We start from the raw sequence: 22,180 nt of genomic DNA on the forward strand, positions 1-22,180 counted from the left end.
TTAATATTGTTCCAGGAAATGAAATGTAAGATTAATAAGAATGGCTATTGATGGAACTGTATGTCCCAAGTATAATTAATGTTCCTGATAAATGTGTTAAAGAGAAGGGCATGGCTGAGGGTTATAACTATACTAAACCAAGATAATTTGAAACCACTTATTCTGTAGAAATTTCTATTTCTCAGGCTGCAATTTATAGCTAAACAAAACTATAATATTTTTTCAATTTCTTTTTTAAATTAATTAAAGAACTGTTAAAATTGTCAATTATACTTACATTAGCATTCAAGGACTTTTTGTTTTTCATGGAAAGGATGACTTTTATACATGTGAAAGAAGAGCTTGAGGTGTCAGTAGTTCCTAAAGACTTCTTGAGGTTACCTTTCCCATTTTTCTTTTCTCTTTTGTAAAAAATTGTAGACCACAATGTATTTTCTTCTGTTTGTGAAAATGCTGTCAGCAGCCTCTCGGCAAAAAGACTTTAGCTGAGAAGTTGAAAACAAAGCTTCCATAGTGATTTGTGGAGAGCTTTGGCCCTGCATTCTGATTTCTGGTGGCTCCTCGCAGCCTGAGGATGCTACATACAAAGGATGATTAGGTCAGTGGTGACTGTTTCTAAGTCAATATTTCTCCCGAGAATATGATCATTTTAATCTTCTCAAGGTCTAGGCTAAAACTCTCTAATTGGATCTACATGAAGGAGAACAGCAGCAGGTGGACGGAAAGTGAGAATGATCAATTAATGCGAGACCACGTCTCATAGTGCGATGCGAGATCGTGTTCAGCACAGAGCGAGCTTCCCTTCGGTGGCCTAATCCACGTGAATCGGATGGTGCATTAGTCTTTTGAACTCCTAAATAATTTTAGTAAATGAGTGAGCATTAATTTAATGTGAAATCCCATTGGCTCAAGAGTTATCATACATGTTCAAAATTGCCTAATTTTGTCTAAAGCAGTCTTTTGTCTCTTGACAAGAAAAGCATGGTTAAGCCTGTGATGTAACCTTTCCCACTGTCCTGAACTCAACTCTGTCATTGCTGCCAAACTCGTGTATCTCTGCTGCCTGCTCTTAAAAGCTTTGTATTTTGGATTGTCCGGTGTATATAGGGTGCTCAAGTGAATTTGAATTTCAGATAACAAACAGAAAAACTTTTTTAGTATAACTATGTCCCACATGATGTTATACTAAAAGATTCTTTGTTGTTGATCTGAAATTCAGCTTAACTGGGTGTCTTGCATTTTTATTGGGTAAATCTGGCCGCCCTGGCCACGTTGCCTCACTGTTTACTGAGTTTCATTTTTGAAGCCTGAAGGTTATGTTTTATGGCTCTCTCTTCCAACTAGTACACAGATGTCTGCCTGTCTTTTCCTACCAGGAAAGGAGGCAGGCTGATGAGGAATCTGCACATTTAAATAGTTGTCATCATTCTTGATCATAATTAAGGACATAGGTTTACAGTAAACCCAGAATGACATAGCTGTTCATTCTGTTACTCAGAATGATAGAGTACAAGGGAAAATATTACAATACAGTATTACAGCATTATAATTCTTCATGAGGAGAAAACCAAGGATAAGGACCTAGTTTAAAGAAAGAGATCTGTCATCAGAATTATTGATTAGATAACTTTTGTGAGTAATATAGTGAGTGAACTTTTCTTGGTTGTTTGGAGGGAATTCTCTTGTTTTTACAGCATTATGATTGATTTCATAAAACAGTGGGTTAGAAAAATTATTCTTGGAAATTCTTTCCAGAGTGTCAAAGATTTAGGAGAAAAAAATACAGCTTCTATCTAGATAGAGCATTAAACATATCTGCACTCCCTTCTTCTCCATTTCTTCACTTTTTAGCACTTTGGGGTGGCTGATTCACTAGCAGAACTTGAGCTTGGTGGTGGTGGCTTGCTGCATGAGGGACCTCAATGCATGGCTGCAAACCAGCTTGTCGGGATGGCATGTGACATGGGGACCTCCAAATGCATGGATACTAGGGGGCTTGTAAAGAAATCAAGGCTAAGGGGGGAAAAAGAGATGCTTGGGAGGCAGTGAATTGAGGAAGTGATCTAGCCATCTTCTGTGTATGGCTGGATAATTGTACGTGTGTAATTTTCTGGATGGGGGGGAGTCCTCTGAAGTCTTTTGGGTGAGACCATGGGGAACAAAGTGTGAGTGAGAAGCCACAAGCCTTTGGAAACATTTTCTTTTACTCTGCCCTAACTCAAGGACATTAAATAGCTCCCAGAGGCACATGCCAAGGCATAGCTGGGGTTGGTGGGGTGGAGTGGGGAGAGTTGGAGCAAGGTTCTCAGCCGCTTGGGAAACTTGTTGCTTGAGCTGGTGGCAGCTGAGGCCACTGGCTAACAGCTGAGTGATTTTGCCCCAACTGGATGTGAGCCAGGTTTGAGCAGAGTACTGGGGATGGGAGGGGAATAAATGGAAGGTTCATTTGATTGTTTCTGCCTCATAGCATGCTTATACTTGGCAGAACTATGACAGAAGAATCAAGAGTATTTCAGAGCTAAATAGTACGAGTCATAAATACCACTTATAAGGGTAGTAAAAATGTGTAATATTGACTTCCCTCTGACCAATGCCAAGTCTTGCAGGAAGATTGAGCAAGTGGAGTAGAAACTGGGAATTTGAGCCCTTCCCCCAGAGATGTCATATTGCTTCTGACTGCACCTTCTAGAAAAAGCCATCAGAGGGTACTGTCTAGAAACTGAAGGAAGCTCAAGAGGCTGCTGTCTAGAAATGAGAGGCAACTGCAAATGCAAAGGCTAGAACACACCAGCCTGTGCCGGGAGGCCTGAGGCACTGATGTTTCCCAGGAGTTTCAGAGCAGCTGTTTTCTTTTTTCTTCATCTCATAGTGTTTCTTAATTCAATTTTCAGGATCAGGTCATCTAAAAATCATCCAAAAATTCTTCTCTGATAAACAATATTCCTCTAATTTATGACTGTTATTTGATTATACAAATGAACCGAGTCTTTAAAAAGCAAATTCTGCCTAATTCTGAGCAGACGTATAGAGCAGATCCCTTCTGGAGAGTTGTTGTCACATCAGAACCCAAGCCTTGACCTTCTCAGCCGGAGGCGTTGGGGATCTGTAGTCTGAACTCTGCACGGAAGCCACTGTGGCGGTGAGGATACAGGACAGGCCCTTTGTGACCAGTCTGTAATCCTCAGGTTTGGCCTTCAGGAGTGTCAGGATGTTCTGGAAAGTGTGGGGTGCCTGCAGGCCCAGGGTGTCCATCACGTGATCAGGTAGTCGATGTCAGTGGCCAGCTGCTTGTTGGAGGGCAAGGCCCATCTCCATCTCCTGGCTACTTGAGACTCGGCTCTAGACAGCTGTGCTCTATTAACTTTGATGACTTCCTGAGCAGCACACTGGGCCATAGGTCCAAGGAGTATTTGAAGTCACTGTTTGCCATACTGATCGAGAGTCACCAATGTAGCCTGTCTGACATACTCTTACTTCACTCTGGTGATGCTGTAGGACCTCCACCTAGGTGCACTGGATGGCTGACTCATTCATTCAGTCAGTATTTATTGGCCATCTACCCTATGCCAGGCATTATTCTAGGCACTGGGAATAGGCCAGTGAACAAATCAGACCGACCAGGAAAGGTTCCAATATGAAGGCAACACATAAGCCAAGATTTGAAATAGGCAAGGGAATGGTAGCAGGAGAATATCTCAGGGAAGAGTATTTCAGGCTGAGGTCACAGCAGTGAAAAGATTCCGAGGCAGGAGTCTGCCCGCTGTGTATGAGACAGGGAGGCTGCGATGATGAAGTGGAGTACCAGGTTGGAGGTGAGGATGGAGAGGAGTGTAGGCCTCAGAGTGAACAGGGCCTTTGTAGACCACTGATGGGATGCTGGCTTTTCCTCCAAATGAGTGGGAGATTCATCAGATGATTTCAAAGAGTGGAATGACCTGATCTGAGCTTTTATTGTGACTGTTTTAAAATCTTTACAAAAAGGGAAAAGCACAATGAAAAGCACAATGTTTTCATCACCCAGCTTTGACCATTATAATATAGTTTGTCAGTATTTCTGTATGCATTTCTAAAGTATGGGGACTGCTTTGTAAAAATACAACTATACTATGATTATCATATTTAAAAGTTAACAATATTTCTTTAAATATCAAGAATTTGAATTGATTTATATTTTGAAAGTCAAACTGATAGGATTTCATGACAGCTTTGATGCAGCTTGTGAGAGAGGAGTCAAGGATTAGATAGTAATTAAAATCCTTTTTACTGTCATACATTTATTGGAATGCTACTATATATGTACTTCAAACTAGGTATTTTAAAAATTAATTTATTTTAATTAGAGGCTAATTACTTTACAATATTGTGGTGATTTTTGCCATTTATCGACACGAATCAGCCATGGGTGTACATGTGTCCCCATCCTGAGTCCCCTCCACCTCCCTCCCCATCCCATCCCTCTGGGTTGTCCCAGGGCACTGGCTTTGAGTGTCCTGCTTAATGCATCAAACTTGGACTGGTGATCTATTTCACAATGGTAATATACATGTTTCAATGCTATTTTCTCAAATCATCCCACCCTCGCCTTCTCCCACAGAGTCCAAAAGTCTGTTCTCTATATCTGTGTCTCTTTTGCTGTCTCGCATATAGGGTCATCGTTACCATCTTTCTAAATTCTATATATATATGCATTAATATACTGTATTGGTGTTTTTCTTTCTGACTTCACTCTGTATAATAGGCTCCAGTTTCATCCACTTTATTAAAACTGACTCAAATGTGTTCTTTTTAATAGCTGAGTAATATTCCACTGTGCCTGTGTACCATGATTTTCTTATCCATTCATCTGCCGATGGACATCTAGGTTGCTTCCATGTCCTAGTTATTGTAAACAGTGCTGCGATGAACATTGGGGTACGTGTATCTTTCAATTCTGGTTTCCTTTAAAGATTAACATCAGCATCTGGCTTCAGGATTTTTAGTTTCTTTTTGTAAATATTATCCAATACCATCAATTCTTCGGCTAGAGAAAATATTGGTATTGCTATTTTCAAATGTGGAAAAGTAGCACAGAATTGCTCACTTGTTAAGTGACTTATTCTAAAGTCCCTTAAATGGTGGTTTAGAAAATCCTGGTAAACTGGGAATGACTTACCCAAACTTGAAGTTTCTTTTGCTCTATTATCTCTTCTTCTCTAGAATAAATTTGGGCAATCAGATATATATTTGGACAGATTTCCTAATCTCTCATGGTATTTTAAATTATTTAAAGAGCTGTCATGGATATAGTTCCATGTATTATAACTCAGCTGAATTATTAAATTGAATTTAAAGAAAATCAAAAGATTGATTGGCTACCTCCTATACACTGGATGTCATTTACAAGGATTTAAAGGTCTAACAGGCGTGAAACCTTGGAACTGTAAATGTGATTAGTGTAAATGGAGGCAGAGAGAATACCAGGTGTAGAGATAGCAGAGGGAAGAAATGAATCTGGATGCAATCAGGAGTTCTTCTGGCTCGCAGGGGCTGGGCAAGGGTATTCTTGGCAGTAAACAACACGAGCAAAGGCATGAGAAGAGTGGAGGCATGGCAGGTTCGGAAGTGCATGCAGTTGGCTGCTGAAGTATGCGGTACCTGGCACGTAGGCAAAGGAGCAGCAGGAGATGAGTCTGGAGACAGAGGTCAAGCTTTTGCAGAGAGCACTTTGCATCTTTTGCCCTCAGTCAAAGAGGTAACAACAGCATCTGAAAACTCCCAAACTCTCTGCAAGTTACAGAATCACTGCTTTCGATGGGATGTTTCACATGTACCTACCCAATCTCGTCCGATGTTTGTCCATGAGACCGATGTTGTCTGTGGCTCTGTCAATGTCCCATGTGTTCCTGGTGTCTTTGGATGACACTGTCATCAAATGTTGTCACTGCTACACCTCAGAGTGATCTACTGTGTCTTCTCAGAAGTAAGGAAAATAACAACAGCTAAAGAATAGACTGTCATTGAGCTTGCATCCTGTAGTGTGGGCATGCTAAGTTGATTCGGTTGTGTCCCACTCTTTCTGACCCTTTGAACTATAGCCCACTATGTTCTTCTGTCCACAGGATTCTCCAGGCAAGAATACTGGAGTGGGTCACCATGCCCTACTCCAAGGGATCTTCCCAATTCAGGGATCAAAACTGGGTTTCTCACCTGCATTGGCAGGTGGGTTCTTTATCACTAGTGCCACCTGGGAAGCTTCCTGTAGAGTGGGTTGGAAAAAATCAAAGTAACCCTGCAGATTTATTTCTAGTTGCCCTTTCTAAGTAAATTCTTAGTCCCTACCCAGAGGTGTTGACATTTCTGGTCACTGATTATGTTGGACAATTTTCCATTGAGGAAGGTTCTGTGCAAAGGAACCTCTGTTCTTTTTAAACCATATCCGAATTGTCTTCTATTCCAGGATGTTTCATTTGCTTGGGAACTCTCTCTCCAGCCATGCATGCTAATCTAAACAGAGCCCCAGAAGATGAATTATGTCTCCTTTGTCATTGATCAGTTCAGTTCAGTTCAGTTGCTCAGTTGTGTCCGACTCTTTGCGACCCCATGAACTGCAGCATGCCAGGCCTCCCTGTCCATCACCAACTCCCAGAGTCTAAGCAAACCCATGTCCATTGAGTTGGTGGTACCATCCAACCATCTCATCCTCTGTTGTCCCCTTCTCCTCCTGCCCTCAATCTTTCCCAGCATCAGGGTCTTTTCAAATGAGTCAGCTCTTCGCATCAGGTGGCCAAAGGATTGGAGTTTCAGCTTCAACATCAGTCCTTGAACACCCAGGACTGATCTCCTTTAGGATGGACTGGTTGGATCTCCTTGTAGTCCAAGGGACTCTCAAGAGTCTTCTCCAACACCACAGTTCAAAAGCATCAATTCTTCTGTGCTCAGCTTTCTTCACAGTCCAACTCTCACATCCATACATGACCACTGGAAAAACCACAGCCTTGACTAGACGGACCTTTGTTGACAAAATAATGTCTCTGCTTTTTAATATGCTGTCTAGGTTGGTCATAACTTTCCATCCAAGGAGTAAGCGTCTTTTAATTTCATGGCTGCAGTCACCATCTGCAGTGATTTTGGAGCCCCAAAATTAAAGTCAGCCACTGTTCCCACTGTTTCCCCATCTGTTTGCAAGAAGTGATGGGACCGGATGCCATGATCTTCGTTTTCAAAATGTTGAACTTTAAGCCAACTTTTTCCCTCTCCTCTTTCACTTTCATCAAGAGGCTCTTTAGTTTTTCTTCACTTTCTGCCATAAGGGTGGTGTCATCTGCATATCTGAGGTGATTGATATTTCTCCCAGCAATCTTGATTCCAGCTTGTGCTTCTTCCAGCCCAGCGTTTCTCATGATGTAATCTGCATATAAGTTAAATAAGCAGGGTGACAATATACAGCCTTGACGTACTCCTTTTCCTATTTGGAACCAGTCTGTTGTCATTGATAGCTCAGCTATATTTTCTTCTACCCAGGTTCCCACCTCAGTCATTGATAGAGGTCAGTGAAATACGAATATGTCAAATATACAGATGTATTGAATATGTCCCTCTGTTTCTTTGTTTCTCTATTTCTTGTCTTTTTTCCCTCTAGTTTTTTTTCTTCCTGTTTTTTCATCCTTCATATTAGTGAGAAGTGACATTTCTGTGGGCAAGCCACTTTTATAGTTAGAAACACAATGGCCATCACCGTCAGCTCTCTGATAGAATGGGTGTTTGTCATCTTCTATCGGTCATGGGACTGAGCACTGAGCAGGCTTAAATACAGTGCTAGGGCCTCTTACCAACTTATCTTTTACACATTTTATTACTCTTGGGAAAGAGTTTTGAAAAATGGGCTGTGTACTGGCGAGACCCACTGAAGAAATCCTAGCTGCTTACAGATGTTATTGTTGGTTGGAAACATGGTCACCCAGCGTAGAGGCTGGAAAGCAGTTCAGAAAACACAGTTGAGACTTCTCATTTTACAGAGAAGAAACTGAGACCCAGAGAGGTTGGGGACTTGCTTAAGCCATGCAGCTGTTATTGGAAGCTTTTTATCTAGAACCCGAGAGTTCTGACTCAGGGTAGAATTTTTGCACCACAATACCCTGCCTCCCTAATTGAAGTTTATTACATTTGCAGCTCTGTGATCCCTAATGACATGCAGATGACATACAGATTCCCAAATAATTTTTGTAAGGAAAACTTTCCATGTGCAGCTCTAGACGTGTTTGTGTGGTCTTTTTATGTGATGATATATTATTGTTCTAGCTCTCGGATGGGGTCATCAGTTTACAATTTATGGAGTATGGATCACATTCAGAAGCAAACCAGAGGCCAGTGCTGGAGCTCCAGGACTGTTTTTGGTGTTTTGTGTCTGGAGTCCTTTTCCCAAAGGTCCTAGGTCTGCTTTCCTAGGAAAAAACCTATCCTTCTTCTCTTCCTTCTATCCCTCTCTCCTTACTCCTTTTGAATCTGTCCTATGTCCTAGGACGCTCTGTGGCTGGTAATAAGTAGACACTTTCCCAGTGCTATTGAATGAATGGATGGATTTCTTAATGTTTCTGCCTGCGAGTAGATTAGTCCTCTGCTGACGTAGTGTCCTGTCTTCTGTGGAAATTAGTCTGGGAGTCAGACTTGTTTTAAGGAGTGAAAGTTGCTCAGTCCTGACCAACTCTTTGAGACCCCATGGACTATAGAGTCCATGGAATTCTCCAGGCCAGTATACTGGAGTGGGTAGCCTTTCCCTTCTCCAGGGGATCTTCCCAACCCAGGATTTGAACCCAGGTCTCCCGCGTTGCAGGTGGATTCTTTACCAGCTGAGCCACAAGGGAAGCCCTTGTTTTAGGAAGGTGTGGTGTCAAACCTCTCTCCTTAGTTACCTCCTTCGTGTCATCCGTGTTTCTCGTTCCCTGCTTCTTCTTTGGACTTCCCATCCTCACTGTTCATTAGCACTTGCAACTGGTTCGTACAAGCAGAGAAGGGAGAGGTGATGAAACTGATCACATCGATGGGTGGCACATTAGTAACTGATAAAAGATAAAAACATATTGGCTAAATGGGTTTTCTTTAGGGAATTTTATGCCAGGTTTCTTGTTTCCCATTAGTGTGGAAAATCAACACTTGCTTGTATTGTGGGGGTGAAGATTTTTTTTAAGTGAGTGGGAAAACCTCTTGACATTTTACAGAGAGACTTAAGTTTTGAATGGCAAATGCTAATATTCTTTGTGCATAAAGAATTTCAGGACTGTTGTACATGAGCACTAATAATACCTCACTTTTTCTTTGTTTGTGAGTTCAAATAGGCATTTTCTGAAATTGTATTTTTAGGAGATATTAAAACTTTCGTCAAGATGTTCTTCTGTATGACTGTCAGCTCCATTAGCTCTGTTTTCATGGAACTCAACAGAGTTCTCAACCTTTGCACTACAAATTGAATTAGCATTTTCCCTTAAAAAAGTGTTACTGGCCTTGTAATAAATAATTGTGGACAATTTCTAATGGGATTGCTATTTTTGAGTTTAGCGATGAGATATGAGGTAATGACTTTGTTCCTAGTTGTGATACTGTTGGCTTGGGTGAGTTGGGGTGGAGTTCTCAAGGATTCTCTTTTCTTTGGGGAGCAGGGCTCTGGGATCAGACTGCCTGGGTCCTTGACACCATCCTTTTCTGATTGGGTGACTTGATGAGTTAGCTAATCTCTCTGTACCTTGGTTACCTCATTTTAAAAACAACTGCAGTTATAATTGCATTGCTTGGGATAATTTTGAGGGCCAAATGATTTAATTCCATGAAAACACTTAACATAGTGCCTGCCATAACTATGAATTTTGTGTGAAATTTTGCTTGCCTACTCCTCCAGCTCCTCTTGTCTTGCTAGACCAAGGGTCACACTGGGTTTTCCAGAAGTCCAGGGTGTGGTCTGAACTTTTGGCTGAAGCTGAAATAGCAGCTATAACTCTCTCCCTGGATAATTTCATAGTGTTGAAGTGAACTGCATTTATCTCTAGTCATTTTTTAGAAGGAGTTTTCTTTTGTACTGTTTAGGGAAGGACATTATCTGCCTCTGTTTATTAACCAGAAGATACAACAAATACAAATAAAAATTATACTCATTTAAATGGATAATATGCAGCAAGAGATAGAGTAAATTTTTAGATAAGCAGTGTAAATCAGCTAGAATCTTTTTCTGACAGAGTTGAAAAGACCTATATTTGTCATCCAGAAAATAATTTTTAACTGGTGTGTGTATGTGGTCAGTTGCTCGGTTGTGTCCAACACTTTGCAACCCCATGGACTGTAGCCCACCAGGCTTCTCTGTCCGTGGGATTTCCCAGGCAAGGGTACTGGGGTGGGCTGCCCTTTCCTTCTCTAGGGATCAAACCCATGTCTCTTGTAGCTCCTGATTGGCAGGCAGGTTCTTTACCACTGAGCCACCTGAGAAGCTCCTTTACTTGTCTATCAGAACATAACTGCCCCCTATTTTACTAGGCTGCCCAGATGTGACCTAGGGCTTATTTAACTCTAGCTTTTCTAAAAATGAGATTCAGGGTTTTTGTTCTCTAGACTCTACCATTTTACATCGACTTGTCTATTCTTTTCAAGAACATATATGTACTGCCATGGAAAAGAAATGGAAATCATATTAAAATCCAAATATAAAATTGCCTAGAGAGTAGAAATACCCATAAGTTCTGGCCAAAGGCATGAACCACCTCTAGTTGATACCCATTTATGCTGATATTTAAAGCAGAGAGAGTTACATAAGAAACCATGTTCTGATTGATTTGTATGTTGGTGCACACACAGGCATCAATAATTGGTTTCTTGTTCTCTTGATACAGCATTCTGGTACTGCAATAGCTGTGTCTCTTGCATACTGCTGCTGCTGCTGCTGCTAAGTCGCTTCAGTCGTGTCCGACTCTGTGCGACCCCATAGATGGCAGCCCACCAGGCTCCCCCATCCCTGGGATTCTCCAGGCAAGAACACTGGAGTGGGTTGCCATTTCCTTCTCCAATGCATGAAAGTGAAAAGTGAAAGTGAAGTCGCTCAGTCGTGTCCGACTCCTAGCGACCCCATGGACTGCCACCTACCAGGCTCCTCCGTCCATGGGATTTTCCAGGCGAGAGTACTGGAGTAGGGTGCCATTGCCTTCTCCCGTCTCTTGCATAATTTTTCTTAATTCTTTACTGATCAATTTGTCCAATAAATTTTGTTAGATGTGTTCTTGCAAAGTACCATACCAAGTGCTTTGGGAGGTGGAGATGAAAATACTTGGGCTTCCCTGGTAGCTCCCACTGGTAAAGAATCTGCCTGCAATGCAGGAGACCCCAGTTTGGGTCCTAGGTTGGGAAGATCCCCTGGAGAAGGGATAGGCTCCCCACTCCAGTGTTCTTGGGCTTCACTGGTGGCTCGGACGGTAAAGAATCCACTTGCAATGTGGGAAACCTGTGTTCAATCCCTGGGTTGGAAAGATGCCCTGGAGGAGGGCATGGCAACCCACTCCAGTATTCTTGCCTGGAGAATCCCCATGGACAGAATAGCATGATGATCTACAATCCATGGGGTTGCAAAGAGTTGGACATGACTGAGTGACTAAGCACAGCACAGCACAGAAAATACTTATAGTTTCCGTATTGTTGAAAAGCTTACAGCCTAGTTGAGAAGGCAAGACATACAATATGAAACATGTAATCCTACTCATTCACAGTCAGCTATCAAATGCTTACTACTAGTTGTCATTACTTGGAGAAGGAAATGGCAACCCACTCCAGTGTTCTTGCCTGGAGAATCCCAGGGATGGGGGAGCCTGGTGGGCTGCCGTCTATGGGGTCGCACAGAGTCGGACACGACTGAAGCGACTTAGCAGCAGCAGCAGCATCAGTTGTCATTACTACGCTGGAAACTAGGAAGCAAGGATGATACAATTAGGATCTCTTTCCTGGAGACTCACAGTGAATACATATAATGAGGAGGAAGATTTCAGAATAGTTATGGATGTGATACTCTAGGAGTGTATGTTGATTCTATGGAGAAATTCAGTGGTTGCTACCTAAGAAGGGGCAATTTTCACTAAGGATATTTTTGCTATTTGGCCAAGATAGGAAGCAGTGTGGACAAAAGCTCAGATGTGTGCTAGTCTGTTTGGGGAAGTGAGACACTTAAAATTAGCTCAGGGAGGAATAGGGAGACTGGACAAGTCAGAATGGCTGATGCTAAGGAACCTGCATTTCTCTCATAGACCTGGGGTGGGCACTGTTAGTCTAAAGTCTTTTAAGACCGATCATGGACTTACTGGTGAGTCTATTGGTGGCTCAGATGGTAAAGAATCCCCATGAGATGCAGGAGACCCGGGTTCGATCCCTGGATCAGAAAGATTCTCATGGAGAAGGGAATGGCAACCCACTTCAGTATTCTTGCCTGGAGAATTCCATGGACAGAGGAGCCTGGCAGGCTTCAGTCCTGGGTGGCAAAGACAAGACTGAGCGAGTAACACTTTCATTTTTCATGGACTTCAGCATGCCCATGAACACCCCAAAGATTATAAGCAAAATCTGTGTTTCTGGAAATAAGGGTGTTTTCCTGGAGTCCACCCAGAGGAAGAAGGTTAAGAAGCCTTATGATAGATGCTGAAGAGATGTGATGGATTTCAAATTGAGGTCCATTTTGCTCTTGCTGTGATATGGAGGACAGGGTTGTGTTGTGGGGGTTACAGGCAGCAAGTTGGGAAAACTTTCCAGAAAAGTCACCGTGTCTGCACCTTAACTCAGATGACAGATGTTTATCAGTCACTTACCTGTGTGTCAAGACTGTGCTGAACATGAGCAGGGAGAAACCATACAGAGTGAGGTCACTGCAGTTCTGCCAGGGAAGACACTACAGTGTATGGGGTGAGAAAGATAATTAAACAGAGCACAACAAAAGTGTTGGTCTGTTGCCTCAATGATTTATTTATGTACTTGTTCATTCAGCAATTCTTTCTTTGCCAGGCTGTCTTCAAGGCTTTGGGGAAAGGAAGCTCATGTTCAGGGAAGACACATATTATGTTAATGTTAGCATTCGGTTTGGTATTAGGTAGCTGTAAAGAAAAACTGAACCATCATTAGGGTGAGCAGTAATAGGAGGCTTATGTTAGGTCAGGAGAGGCTTTCTGAGGTGAGAAACCCTGCTGGAAAGGGGGAAGTATGTCAGGAAAAGAGTGCTGAGATGTGTATGTGCTTGGTCTTTGTGGAGCAGCAGTGATTTCAGGACTTGGAACTTGGTGAGTGAGAAAAGGAGTGTGAGGAGTCAGTGAGAGTGCGGCTGGGGGACAGACAGTGCTGGGCCTTTGAATTTTATTCTCGGTGTGGTGGGAAGCCATGAGGGTTTTGAATCAGTTCAGTTCAGTTCAGTTGCTCAGTCTTGTCCGACTCTTTGCGACCCTATGGACTGCAGCACACCAGGCCTCCCTGTCCATCACCAACTCCCGGAGTTCACTCAAACTCATGTCCATAGAGTTGGTGATGGCATCCAACCATCTCATCCTTGTCATCCCCTTCTCCTCCCACCTTCAATCTTTCCCAGCATCAGGGTCTTTTCCAATGAGTCAGTTCTTCGCATCAGGTGGCTAAAGTATTGGAGTTTCAGCTTCAGCATCAGTCCTTCCAGTGAACACCCAGGACTGATCTCCTTTAGGATGGACTGGTTGGATCTCCTTGCAGTCAAAGGGACTCCCAACACCACAGTTCAAAAGTGTGATTCTGACTCCACTCTGGATGTGCGCGTGTTTTAGCACACCACCAATGCCATGAACTCAGTTTTGACACTCATTTCCTGGAAATGACATCAGATCCCATAGGTTAAGGGCTCTGTCTCATGAGATCCCCTCACTTTAAATGCCGGTCAGAAGCAAGCCCTGGTCATCACCTGTGTTTCTGACCAACTGGCTTTAAATCCTAGTTTCTGCTTGGGTTTGATTAATTTGCTAGAAAGGCTCAAGAACTGAGAGAAACCTTTTGCTTGCTGAATTACTGGTTTATTATAAACATTTGACTCACTAGCTCAATAGCTAGAAGGAAGCGATGCATAGGGCAAGACATGGGGAAGGGGCACAGAGCTCCCATGCCTCTCCAGCTGCCCCACTCTCCCCAAATCTCCATGTGTTCACTTACCCAGAAGCTCTGAACCCTGTTCTTTTGGGGTTTTATGGAGGCTCCATTACATAGACACAACTGATTAAATCATTGGCCACTGGTGATATATACAACCTCCAGACCCTCCCCTTCCCCCTGAATCAGGCAGGTAGAACTGAAAGTTCCAACCCTCTAGGCTTGGCTGGTTCCCCTGGCAAACAACCCCCCTCCTTAGGTGGGGTGCAAAAGTCACTTCACTAACATAACAAGAGACATCTTTGTTGCTTTCATCACTTGGGGTTTTAGGAGCCCGGTGGCCTTGCACAGACCAAATATATATTTCTTATTAAAAAATCACAATATCATAGAGAGTGAAGACCTCTACTATAATTGGGGGAGTTTGGGGTCCATCTAACCTAGCTCATGAGGGTCAGCAAAGTCTCCCGGAGGAAGTTAAGTTTAAACTTTGAACTGGAGGATGAATATGAGTTCTTCAGCAGGTGAGGAAGAGACTGTTCTAGGCAGAGGGAACAGTATGCTTGAATGCCTCAGGTGGATCACTAGCCCAGGGGCCAAGACTGGGAATGCAAGGGTAAGAGCAACCTTTGGGGGAAAGATCCTGACTTCAGTTTTGTACACATTAAGGTTGAGGTTTCTTTGGGTAGATCAGTAGGAGCTGCAGAGTGGGTTGTTAGCATCTAGGTCTGCTGTCCAGGAGAAGAGTATGAGAAGCCAGTTTCGTGTGGCCACACACAGGGCTGAGATACCCACAAAGAGCTGTCAGCTGAGAAGGTGAGGGCTGGAGGCAGAGCTTCAAGGAATAGTGACGTTTAGGAGCCTGGTGAGGGAAGGAAATGCATAGTAAATATCAATAGTGGTGGAGTAGTTGCCAGTGAGATCTAAGTTGGTGTCCAGAGAAGTGGTGAAGACTTTACCTGCTGTAAGAATTTAAAGCTAAGCCAATATGAGTTGGGATACATAAAATAAGCCTTATGGAATGTGGGGAAGGAAGCTTGGTTTTATCTGATAGCTGAGATGTCTATATGATAGGCAGTGATTATGTGGGGAGCATAGTGTGAGCAGTCTCTCAGAGGTGGGTTTGATAAAATTTTGCTCAGGAAGCTACAAAGAGATCAGTACTGACTGGAGCAGGGAATTCAAACATTTGGGCTTAATTTTATTCGCTGATGATTTTTTAACTAGAATTTCGCTGGTTTATGACTCCCCTAAAATTATATGTAGAAGTTTGAGAATTTGTTTATGTGTGTTTTCTAGATAGTTTCAGAATTTTCATTAGATGATCAAACAGGTCCACGAGCCCCCAGAAGGTAATTATTTCTGGGTGTAGGCAATGCGAAGTCATTGAGAGATGAATGTTGTCTTTTATGACAGTTCTTTGGACATTGATTGGCAGGGTGAGTTTGAGGAATGATGGGAAACTGAAACTGAGACTGTTAGTTGCCCAGGCATGTCTGACTCTTTGTGACCCCATGAACTGTAGCCTGCCAGGATCCTCTATCCATGGGATTTCCCAGGCAAGAATATTGGAGTGAGTTGCCATTTCCCTCTCCAGGGAATCTTCCCGACCCAGGGATGGAGCTCCAGTCTCCTTCATTGCAGGCAATTTTTTTATCTTCTGAGCCACTAACAGGAGACAGACATAAATTCTAGTAATTGAGACATGGAGTATTGTTTTCTCAGGCAAGAATGATGAAAACCAGAATGCAAAGAAGGACAGGCCTTGTGTTTTGCAGAAACGATGGACTAAATTTGATTATGGATTAGATGCAGGAGGTACATTTAGCAAATGTTTATTAGTCAGTTAAAATAGGGAGCAAGTGAGACATGGTCCCCACCTTCATGGACCTTCATGGCCTTCACAGGGATCATATATTTGTCAATAATCACTCAAACATAGGGCTGGAAATTGTGGTAAATGCCATGAAAAGAAAGTTCAGGGAACTTGGCTCACAACAGTGGGAACTTGGTGAGGGAAGCTCACTAAGTTATTCCACTAGCACTCAATTACTCCCACATTTCTAGAGAGTGGGTATTTGTTGGTTCCTTTAATTTAACTTTGCAAAAATATTTCCTTTAGAAACCAAGGCTTTAAATTTTTTTCTTTCAGTGCTTGGCTAATCAGGGGAATAGAGCTTTTGGATGGCTGGTACCATGATTTATGGTTGGAAAAACAACGGTATTTGATTACATTGAGCTTCAAACTTTGCCTTTGATTAATGAAAATCTTCCCGGCAAATTCTTTTTATTAGGCTCTGTTTTTAACTTGGTCCAAGAAAGTGCACTCTCTGACCCCAATATGAATGCCTTCCAACATCTCTCTTAAATCATATCAAATATGTAATATCAGTGGGGCATCCACTTGGAAATATCAGGTTGGCCAAAACGTTTCTGTCCTTTGGTTTTTTAAGTAAAAACAAAAGGCACATATGCCGAAAATGTTGCTTTTTTTTCTTTCATCTAAAATGGCTGCCCCCAAATTCATCAGTTCTAATAAAATTTTTTAAAAATGCTCACTTATATGACAGCTGTTGCATCACTGTCTAACAAAATTGTTTCAAATGACATTAAAGAAAACATCTAGAGCTGGCTAAAGGAAAAAAAATTGAACTTTTTAGCCAACGCAATATTTGGTTGTCAAACTGATGTAATGAAAATGGAACTAAATCTAAATCAGTTGGGTTCCCAGTTTCCATAGGTGCCGTGGTGGTGTCTTTTGTTACCTGATGCTCTCCAGCTTCTGCTTTTCCCCTGCCATTACTTTATTCCACTGCTTAGTCATTTATGTGCATCAGAGTTGCAACTTGTTAAGTCACTGATGCGAAACATCCCTCCATGTCTCACTCAAGCATCTACCCTACTTCTTTTCAGAGAATCCTTAAAGGTATCCTGTAGGGCTAAAGAACAGCCACAAGACTGGAAAAAGTCAGTTTTCTTTTCAATCCCAAAGAAAGGCAATGCCAAAGAATGCTCAAACTACTGCACAATTGCACTCATCTAACACACTAGCAAAGTAATGCTCAAACTTCTCCAAGCCAGGCTTCAACAGTATGTGAACTGTGAATGTCCAGATGTTTAAGCTGGATTTAGAAAAGGCAGAGGAACCAAAGATCATATTGCCAACATCTGTTGGATCATTGAAAAAGCTAGAGAGTTCCAGAAAAACATCTATTTCTGCTTTATTGACTATGCCAAAGCCTTTGACTGTGTGGATCACCACAAACTGGAAAATTCTGAAAGAGATGGGAATACCAGACCACCTGACCTGCCTCTTGAGAAATCTGTATGTAGGTCAGGAAGCAATAGTTAGAACTGGACATGGAACAACAGACTGGTTCCAAATAGGAAAAGGAGTCTGTCAAGGCTGTATATTGTCATCCTACTTATTTAACTTATATGCAGAGTACATCATGAAAAATGCTGGGCTGGAAGAAGCACAAGCTGGAATCAAGATTACCGGGAGAAATATCAATCACCTCAGATATGAAGATGACACCATCCTTATGGCAGAAAGTGAAGAGGAACTAAAAAGCCTCTTGATGAAAGTGAAAGAGGAGAGTGAAAAAGTTGGCTTAAAGCTCAACATTCAGAAAACGAAGATCATGGCATCTGGTCCCATCACTTCTTGGGAAATAGATGGGGAAACAGTGGAAACAGTATCAGACTGTATTTTTTTCGGCTCCAAAATCACTGCAGATGGTGACTGCAGCCATGAAATAAAAAGATGCTTACTCCTTAGAAGAAAAGTTATGACCAACCTAGATAGCATATTGAAAAGCAGAGACATTAGTTTTCCAACAAAGGTCCGTCTAGTCAAGGCTATGGTTTTTCCAGTGGTCATGTATGGATGTGAGAGTTGGACTGTAAAGAAAGCTGAGCCCTGAAGAATTGATGCCTTTGAACTGTGGTGTTGGAGAAGACTCTTGAGAGTCCCTTGGACTGCAAGGAGATCCAGCCAATCCATTCTGAAGGAGATCAGCCCTGGGATTTCTTTGGAAGGAATGATGCTAAAGCTGAAACTCCAGTACTTTGGCCCACCTCATGTGAAGAGTTGACTCATTGGAAAAGACTCTGATGCTGGGAGGGATTGGGGGCAGGAGGAGAAGGGGACGACAGAGGATGAGATGGCTGGATGGCCTCACTGACTCGATGGGCTTGAGTCTGAGTGAACTCCAGGAGTTGGTGATGGACAGGGAGGCCTGGCGTGCTGCGATTCATGGGGTTGCAAAGAGTTGGACACGACTGAGCGACTGATCTGAACTGAAATGAAAGAAAGTAGTTGATATCGGTCCTATGGAAATAAAAAAGCCCAAGGCAGATAGAGGAAGAAGAAGAAAGATTGCCCTGAGTGTAATAGAAGCACTTGCTACCGGCGAGGTGTGAGGTTAAGGGTTCCGGGTCCGTGACAGCTGCAGTCGGGCAAGACCAGGCAGAGGACAGCGGAAGAGATGAATCCAGGATCCATAAGTAAGCCCCTCCCTGCAGACTGTTCTCATCTCGGGTTGGTGTCTGGCCCACTCTTGTGTCTTGGTCTGAGTCCAGACACGGGGACCTCCCACTCTGTGCCTTTCCACTGCAGTTTACCTGGCCAAGTTCATCTGCATTCTGAGGACACAGATCTCTATCTGGATGCAGTTGGGCCAGATGAGCTTGGCTTAACTCAACAGCCTTGACTGTTGCATTTTAAGGTGTGACAGGGCTTCACAGCCTGTGAGAGGACCTCACTTGCCCTTTTACTTGATATGGATTATATTATTATTTTTTTTTTCATGAAATCCTGGCTTGGGAGTCTTTGTAGAGCAGGGCTGAGCTCAAATGATGACTGACAGTGTTATTCACATGAATTTCGCAACTGGATAAAAATGTTGCTTAACGGAGAGGAGATGTGGCCAATGTAATTTCCCCCTCATCTTCTCCGAAGCCTTCTGGTCTCACACCCTCTGTCTACAGTGAATTTTCAGTACTCAGGGCTATATGAAAGATAAAGTGTAGACGAAAGGCACTTTGTTGACAGCACACCACTGTGCTGGGTCTGGGAAAAATGGGCTTTTGCTCTTACATCTTTTACCAATATTCTTAAAAACAGTATATGCATAGCCTATTATATTGTTTTGAAAATTGTTATCAACTCAGCCATTGATTAATTCATTTGCTATCAATATTTATTGAGTTCCTATTCTGGAAGAGGCTTTGTGCTATGAACACTCAGAGTTCCAACGATGAATAAGACGCAGGGAACCTAGTGGACAGCAATGAAGACGAGAATGTACAATTGAAGGAGTGATAATGTTGTAAGTAGCAGAAGAGAAATGAAGGCCGGCTGTTGAATTCAAAACAAGGATATGTTACCTCCAGTGTGTGGGGATTAGGGGTAGCTGATAAGAGAGGAATTCATGCATAGATGACGCTAAGTGAAATAAGCCAGTCACAAAAAGACAAATACTGTGTGATTCTACTTATGTGAAATATGTAGAGTATCCAGTGCATAGATACAGAATGTAGAATGGTGATTGCCAGGGGCTGGAGAAGAAGAAATGAGGAGTTGTTGTTTAATGGGTAAAGAGTTTCAGTTTTGCGAGATGGAAAATTTCTGGAGATTGGTTGTACACCAACCAATATACTTATGTGAATATACTTATCGCTGAATGGCACATTTAAAAATGGTTAAGATGATCGATTTTATGTTATGTGTATCTTACCACTATTTAAAAAAAATACAGTATCTTATTATGCAGGGATGGGTGGAGGATACTTAATACCTTGGAACTTTTGCCCATGCACATACTATTCATTCATTCATTCATCAAATGTGTATTGAATGCTTCCTACGTGTTAGGTGCTAAGCTAGTTATTAATATAGGGCTCAATACTTAAAGCGCTTCCCTCATAGCTCAGATGGTAAAGAATCTGCCCACAATGCGGGAGATCCCGGTTTGATTCCTGGGTTGGGAAGATCTGCTGGAGAAGGGATAGGCTACCAATTCCAGTATTGTTGGGCTTCCTTTGTGGCTCAGCTCCCGCCTGCAGTGCAGGAGATCTGGATTCAATCCTTGGGCTGAGAAGATCCCCTGGAGAAGGGAAAGGCTACCCACTCCAGTATTCTGGCCTGGAGAATTCCATGGACAGTATAGTCCATGGGGTAGCAAAGAGTTGGACACAACTGAGCGACTTTCACTTTCAGTACTTAAAAAGCTGTATAAGACACCAAGTTTGTGAATGTCACACTTGCTAACCACCCCTTCCCTCTCTAGATGCTAAGCTTCTATAGTGAAATATTCACAACTGCTATCTGCTGACTTGACTTGTGCATGAGTTGTGAGTAAATAAACAGTAAAAAGATTTGAGGTTATGTAGGGAGGTGTGGATGGCATGGTGATGAAATGGAAAGAGATGGGTAAGAAATGAACTACAGGCAGTGCTTTCTGAGGATATTAAAAAATAAAGAACTCCTATTTGTGGCTGCCAACCCAAGAGCTAAGTCATTTAGAATGGAAAAAAATTGACTCAACCCAAGGAGCTAGTTGTTTTGTGAATATGGCCAATGTAGTTTGAGAACCACTGCCACAAAATTGTGGACAGTATTAATAAGTGAGGAGAGCAGGGAAGGACTGCAAAATTTGAACTAAAAGGAAAGATATGCGTGCTAAGTTTAGTTGTGTCTGACTCTTTGAGACCCCAAGAACAGTAGCCTTCCAGGCTCCTCTGCCCATGGGATTTTCCAGGCAAGAGTACTGGAGTGGGTTGCCATTCCCTTCTCCAGGGGAATCTTCCCAACCTGTGATTTGAACCCGGGTCTTCCACATTGTGGCCAGATTCTTTACCATCTGAGTCACCAGGGAAGCCCTAAAAGGAAGGTCAAGGCTTGTGAAAGGAAGGAATGGTGATGGGCAGGGTGGTCTGGTTATTTGGGCAGGCAGTGGAAAGCAGGAAGTGTGAGTTTCCTTAACCAAGAGACCCTGAAAGTTCTATCTTCAGTTCACTTTATCTCATCTTATTTTCTTTTTAAATGTCATAGGCTTCATTCCATTTCTCCTTCAAATATTTTTCTACTTCTTTTTTTCCCCTATATACCCTGGAACACTGTTCATTCATTTCAAGATAGTATAGAGTGCCAACCACATACCAGGCACTGTGCTGGGCTCCGGCCACATGCTCCCCAGCCTTCTACCTTTATTCTGTTGTGCATGCTGAGCAAATCCTGGGGTCAGGGTAATTTCTGCTCCTATACTTGGCTCCATGAGAGATACAAACCTAGTCTCATCTACTCCTTTCCTGATCTCGTTTCTCCCTGTCTTCTTCAAGGTATCTTCAGTGAGGCTGTTTCTTCTACCTGTGTCTTTAATCCCGACTGCTTTACTTTTCTTCCTGGCTTTATTCTCTTTTCCCTTCCCTGTACCTGCCACTGTTCCCTGCCTGCTGGCCCATTCTTTTCAATTTCCATGACTTCTCAAGTTCCCTCCAGGGAGAAAATCCTTTCTTGTCTTTATATTCTTTAGTGACAACCCTATCTCTTTCTCTTCTCATTTGCATTAAGTTCTCAAAGAAATGGCCCTCATTTATTTTTATTTCCTTACATTCCATCCACTCTCCACCCACTGGGTTGGCTTGTACTGTCTACTGAAACTCCTTGCCAAGTGTTCTTCATGTCAAATCCAACTTCACTTTATCAGTCTCTCCTTCTTAAAGCTTTCTACTTCTTTAAACTTTTTGCTTCCCCATTTCCTTGGGTCTCCCAGAACTTTTGTTTGTACTTTCTCAGTTTCTTTTCTGAGATGTGCTTCCTCCCTAAAAATTTTCAAGGCTGGTGTAATCACTTGTGTTCTTCTGTTCTTCTCATTCTGCATGTTCTTGAAGAGGAATATTGAACATTGACCAGTATGCTCAAGTTATAGCCAAGTCTAAACAACTGATACCTAGGGTTATCTGATAACAGTGACATAAAAATTTGAATTATCTTTCTGCACTTGTTCTACATGGCTCATTGGTTCATCTGAGTTTCACATGTTCCCCTTTTTTATGCTTTGCCTCCACTTTCTAAAGACCC

General features: G+C 42.5%; 1 protein-coding gene across 3 annotated transcripts in view; it reads left to right on the top strand.

Moving 5' to 3' along the window:
• ESR1 (estrogen receptor 1) overlaps positions 1 to 22,180 on the top strand; it is a 280,990-nt gene that overhangs the window by 21,585 nt on the left and 237,225 nt on the right. The window lies entirely within an intron of this gene.

The sequence above is a fragment of the Bubalus kerabau genome, chromosome 9 (genome assembly GCF_029407905.1).
Source record: "Bubalus kerabau isolate K-KA32 ecotype Philippines breed swamp buffalo chromosome 9, PCC_UOA_SB_1v2, whole genome shotgun sequence".
Taxonomy (NCBI): Eukaryota; Metazoa; Chordata; class Mammalia; order Artiodactyla; family Bovidae; genus Bubalus; species Bubalus kerabau.